This window comes from Chelonoidis abingdonii, chromosome 13 (genome assembly GCF_003597395.2).
Source record: "Chelonoidis abingdonii isolate Lonesome George chromosome 13, CheloAbing_2.0, whole genome shotgun sequence".
NCBI classification, from domain to species: domain Eukaryota; kingdom Metazoa; phylum Chordata; order Testudines; family Testudinidae; genus Chelonoidis; species Chelonoidis abingdonii.
In genome coordinates this window covers 28728515-28734372 of record NC_133781.1, presented here as the reverse complement: position 1 = coordinate 28734372, position 5858 = coordinate 28728515, and positions in this window count along the sequence as shown.

Sequence of the window (5858 nt, the reverse complement as noted above, 5' to 3'; positions counted from 1 at the left end):
CACCCTCTGGCAAACAGAGGCTAGGGACACCATTCCTTACCCAGCCTGGCTAATAGCCATTAATGAACTTAACCTTCATGAATTTATCCAGTTCTCTGGGATGGTGGGTGACCATGCTGCTGCTACCAGTACAGTAAAAACTGCTCTAAGAGGAAAGCAGGGCCCAGTGCTGTTGGGAACAGAGACTGTCTCACTGAACCCCATTGCGCCTCCCCTGGCTTCCCCGAGCCCATGGCAGTCAAGGTAGCATTATCCCAGGCACACCACTGATGTGAGGCTTTGAGAGAGCCCATGAAATGGGAATTAGCCAACGCACCTGAAAAATGAAACCAGGGCTGCACTGTTGTTTTTTACCCCCCTTCTCAGTTAAAGCCAACAGAAAATAAAACTGCAGAACGTGGAGTCCGTTACCTCAGTAGGGCGGTGGTGGGGGCTTGAAAGGCGAGCGCTTCCCTGGCTGCTGCCTGGCTTTAAATTAACATTGTAAATTTCAAGTCACACTGAAGGTGTTCCAAGAGAATCAGTAGTTCCATGTGGGGCAAGGCCAGTTTATGGAAACCTTTGTTTTCCTGGGCGATGACATGCCTCTGAAAATCAGGCCCATCATGTCACAAGCTGGGCACCTAAAAATGAGGATACTTCCTTGATGATGTTGGATTCGGTGATGTGTCCTAGGTGGCACAGAGAATCTGTGAATGTGGAAGTTATTAGCTCCCAGTCCCATGCTGCCTGTTCTAGACCTTGTTTCTGCCTCGAGGTCTCCGTTTGCTCCTGTCCGTCTTGGGGATTTAGATCACCACTTATTACCATGGCATCCAAGTGCCTAGCAATAACGAAGTCCCTGGTGGAGTTACTTAACCTGTGTGCCTTAGTTTGCCCATCTGTAAAATGGGGCTAATCATAATCCCAGGCGTGGAAATTCATTAGTTAATAGGGTTTGCAAGCCACCGTGGATAAAAAAACACTGTAGAAATGGCAATTGTGATCATGTGATCATCATGTATGAATGGAGCAAAAATAAATGGAGAGCAATATCCATGTTTTTGACAGCACTCTGTTTAACTAGGCCAGTGTTAACCAGTGCCAGGTAAGAGAAATGCCAGCTCTCTCGCCTACTGCATTATGACATTTCTGTGCGTGACGTTCCAGCCGTTTGATAGAAGAAGGTAAATATTTTCTCTTGGAGGAAGAAAGCAAGATTGTATATTAAAAATATGTTTGTTTAAATTCTTCTCTTTACATAAATGTTCCCTAGTTAGACTGGAGCAATTTGGAAGGTAAATTGTTGTGTGGGCCTTTTTGTTGTTCTTTGGAAGGAAGTTACTTAAACCTGGTAATTAATGCAGATTGCGTGTGTGCGTGTGTGTGTGTAATGTGTTAATATCTAAAATCATAGACCAGTTAGTCTATAGGGCCAAAGTTGTATTGTCTTGGCTGTGTGTTTTTTGTGTTAATTTCATAAGAATGACCCTAGTGGATCAGACCAAAGGTCCATCTAGCCCAGTATCCTGTTTTCCAACAGTGGCCAATGCCAGGTGCCCCAGAGGGAATGAACAGAACAGGGAATCAAGTGATCATCCTGTCACTCATTCCCAGCTTCTAGCAAACAGTGGCTAGGGACACCATCCCTGCCCATCCTGGCTAATAGCCATTGATGGACCTATCCTCCATGAATTTATCTAGTTCTTTTTTGAACCCTGTTATGGTCTTGGCCTTCACAACATCCTCTGGCAAGGAGTTCCACAGGTTGAGGATGTTGTGAAGGCCAAGACTATAACAAGGTTGAGCGTCAGGAAGGGACAGGGAGCAGCCCTGCTTTGCCTATATCCAAAGGCCAAATTTAGGGTAGAGGCAGTTTTTCAAGCTTCTCCACCCTGTCTCTGTAAACCCGAATCCTGACCTGGGGGCCTGTCTCACTGGAAACAGGGTTTTTGGCTGTGCTAATTTCCTGTATCTGATTGTATAATCTTTTTATTGTGCCGGGTGTGTTCTGTTTCCTTGCTGGGTTCAGTTCTCTGTTCTGCTTGGACTTCCTGTGTGAGCTCAGGGCCAAGGTATTTAGGCTCCTAACTTCCAGTCTCTCCATGAGTTCCCCATCTGTAATAAGGGGATCACAACGCTGCCCTACCTCACAGGGGCCTGTAAGAACAGATGCATTAGATTGGGAGGTGCTCATGTACTACAGAAACTGGGGTTCTCCATCAACCTAAGATTGGTAGACTGACTCTGTTGTTTCTATGCTCACTCACTAGGGCTTGTGAGTCGCCTGCCTTCTGCTGTGAAAATGAACAAGATGTCTGCACATGAAGAGCTGATGTGCTGGGACTAAGTGGGTGAATTTGAGAGCTGCAAAGTTGGGCTCCAAAATGAAACTCTGCGAAAGTTTGGAACTGGGTGGCAGGGGTAGTTTGGGAACCCATCTCTAGGGTAGGGAAGTGGTCTTAATTCCCAAACCCTGCTTTTTTTTTTTTTTTTTTTCTTCTGGCATTAGGACTAGTGAGAGAGCAGCATTGCATGTTTGCTGTGCCCCATAAATAGAGTAGCTTATTTGCAGCCTCACAAATGTCCATTTGAAGTGCTCAGGATGGGGTGTCCTTTACGTAGAACGTACTGTGTTTCTCATTGATCCTGATGGTGTGATGGGAAGGGATTTCTTGCCTCAGGCTGGAAGGGCCTATGTGGTTCTCCTTTCCTTGTAGGTGCTTGGGGCTAGAACTGCGTCGGCAGGCAATCCATCCCTCCATCTCGTTGACTTTACTGTTGAAAAGTAAATGCCTGTATTCCAGTTCTATGCACCAGTATGTGTGGACAGCACCTAGCACAATGGGGCCCTGACTCCATGCCAGGGCCTCCGGGTGCTACCACTGTACAAATAACTGCCATAGCCCAACTGATGTGGAGAGGAGATTCCTCACTAGGACCCAAGTTTTGAGATTCCTCCCCTGAGTGGATGCAGCTCGGGCATTGGGGGGAGGCTTTAAGTCACCTTTGTACCTTGTGAATTTGAAGGCCTGCCCAGCTCCCAGTGCTACTTACGCTGCACCCATCGCTGGGGCAACTGAGCACGTCCCCGTGATAAGAATCCAAGAAGAGCCAGACAGGGTCAGACCAAAGGTCCCTCTAGCCCAGTACCTGTCTTCAAACAGTGGCCAGTGGCAGGTTCTTCAGAGGCAATGACCAGAACAGGTTGTCATCAAGTGATCCATTCCTTGTCACCCATTCCCAGCTTCTGGCAAACAGAGGGTAGGGACACCATCCCTGCCCATCCTGGCTAATAGCCATTGGTGGACCTATCCTCCATGAATTTATATAGTTCTTTTATTAACCCTGTTATAGTCTTGGCCTTCACAACATCCTCTGGCAAAGAGTTCCACAGATTGACTGTGTGTGGTGTGGGGAAAAAAAAATACTTCCTTTTCCTTTTGCTTGTTTTAAAGCTGCTGCCTAATTAATTTCATTTGATGCCCCCTAGTTCTTGTGTTACGAGAAGGAGTAAATAACACTTCCTTATGTACTTTTTCCACACCAGTCATGATTTTATAGACCTCTATCCTATCATATGCATGAAGTAACCCTTGCTAGGCTTTCTCACATGTGGTTTTTCCTCCCATTTCTCTTGCCCAGGAGGGTGGAAAATTTCATATTTGTTGATTTAGTCTTTTAGCGTTGTGCTGTGTGCTCTTGTTGCATCAGTTGTCAGGAGAAGAGTTGAAAGTGGTGAATTTCATGGTGGTGGTTAGGTCCTGCCAGAGTGAGTTTCCTTGCTCTTGCATGAGTCCCTGAGAATGTTTCGTCAGTGGTACAAGCAAGTATTTTTCCATTACCCTAGAGGAGCAGAGTTGGTGTCAATGAGCTTTAGGAGATCTTCTACGGATCTGGTTCCGTTCCATTCCATTAAGAGCCCTGAAGACCAAGACCTTGGCTATGAACTTGACCACTGACACCCTACAGGCACCCATGCGACCAGGGCCGTCCGGGGAATGGGGGGGACAAGTGGGGCAATTTGCCCCGGGCCCCACAGGGGCCCCCACGAGAGTTTTTTAGGGCCTCTGGAGCGGGGTCCTTCACTCGCTCCAGGGGCCCAGAAAACTCTTGCGGGGCCCAGGCCCCCATAGCTTCTTCCGCTCTGGGTCATTGTCGGCAATTCGGTGGCAGGGGGTCCTTCTGCTCCAGGACCTTTCGCCGAAGTGCCCTGAAGACCCATGGTGGGGGTCCTTCTGCCCTGGGACCCGCTGCCGAAGTGCCAGGTCTTTGGTGGCAATTTGGCGGTGGGGGACCCCTGCCACCGAAAACCCCAGGCCCCCTGAATCCTCTGGGTGGCCCTGCATGCGATGAGACCCAAATGTTATTGTCGTGGCACATGGAGGAATTCCTGGTTTAAAGAAGCAGCAGTTCCTTCATTGAGCGCTGACACGTGCTCTGTGGCTGTTTTGCTCAGGGGCTGGTAGTTCTTTCTCACTCTCCCAGACATGCTACATCTTGCCTGCATTTGATATCCATCTTTTGCAGGGGAGGAAAAAGGGAAAGGGAGGTGGGAATTAATCAGCTTAGGGTCAGAACAGGAAAAAACACTGCTTAAATTGGTAATCCCCTAGGGATAGGAATCAGCTCAGAGCTGCGGAATGAATTTGCAGACTGATGTTTTTCTCTCCCTCCTCATCCCCGAAAAGTATTGTGTGTTAAAATGCTAGTGCAGTCAGTTCTACTGTGGTGTTCTGTCTCCTGCCCACCCTGGGTTCAGTTGGTGGCTTGGGCTGAGATAAAAGCAGCTGGAAGTGTCTTCATCCTCACCCATGGACGTTTTTGTCCTAGCTCAAAATTTGCCACGAAACATCCTGTTCAAAGCACTCCAAGCTTTCCCATGCACTTGTTGCCCCCCGTGTCCGTGTCCATTGGGGTCTTCTCTGCAGAGCCTACACACACCTACGTTTACAAGGAGGTGGATCAGAACCCATAATTTGTTTCATTGGTTGTCTGCTCGCGAATGGAATGGGAAGAGGTGCTTCAGGGCAGCACCGAGGGACATAAGCAGAACTGTGGAACAAAGGTGATCGTATAACACAGGCTGGCAATAGCTGGATATGGCCAGCTTTTTCTTGCCCAAACCTTCAAATCAAGAGTCTCAGTGAAGCTTTCATCACAGGATGCAGGAATCGCTGGGGGAAATTCTCTGGCCTGTTATGCTGGAGGGTCAGACTGGATGGTCACAAGGGTCCTTTCTGGCTTTAAAATGTCTTATTCTGAAGTTTTTCTCTCTAGCTTATTAACCTTTTTGCAAAACTTTGCTCCAGAAGAATGGACCCAAACTCTAGTACAAGAACAGTGTGAGGCGTCCAGGCTGTTTACAAACCCTAATTAAGCTTCACCACCCTCCTGGGAGGTAGAAATGGGAGCGCTTTCCCCAGCAGTAAAAAGCTGTCCCATTCGGGATAGAATGGATTTACTGTTTTTAACGTAATGCAACAAAACTATATATATAATATGGCAGCTGAGGACAGGACTGAGAAAATACCAGCTTCTGTTGCACCTTCTAGTTATCAGAGCTGGATCAGACACGAGGGTTATTACTTCTCGACTTACGTAAAGCACCATGGGATGTTTCAATGAACACAAGTGAGCAGGACTTGACCTCAGTCTCAGGGAATTCAGCAGACTTGCCCTAATGGAAGTGAGAGGAGAATTTGACCTAAAGAAACCCTGATATGCTCAGACTGAGGGTAAGGCTTAGAAAAGCCCAATGTGTATCCAAGCAAGGCTGGATTCAAGAGTTCCCAGCCCAGTCCTTTGGGTATTGTGAACACCCCCAAGGTATGTGGATGGTTTGCAACTAATGTTGGTGTTTAGATATTTCTTCCAGA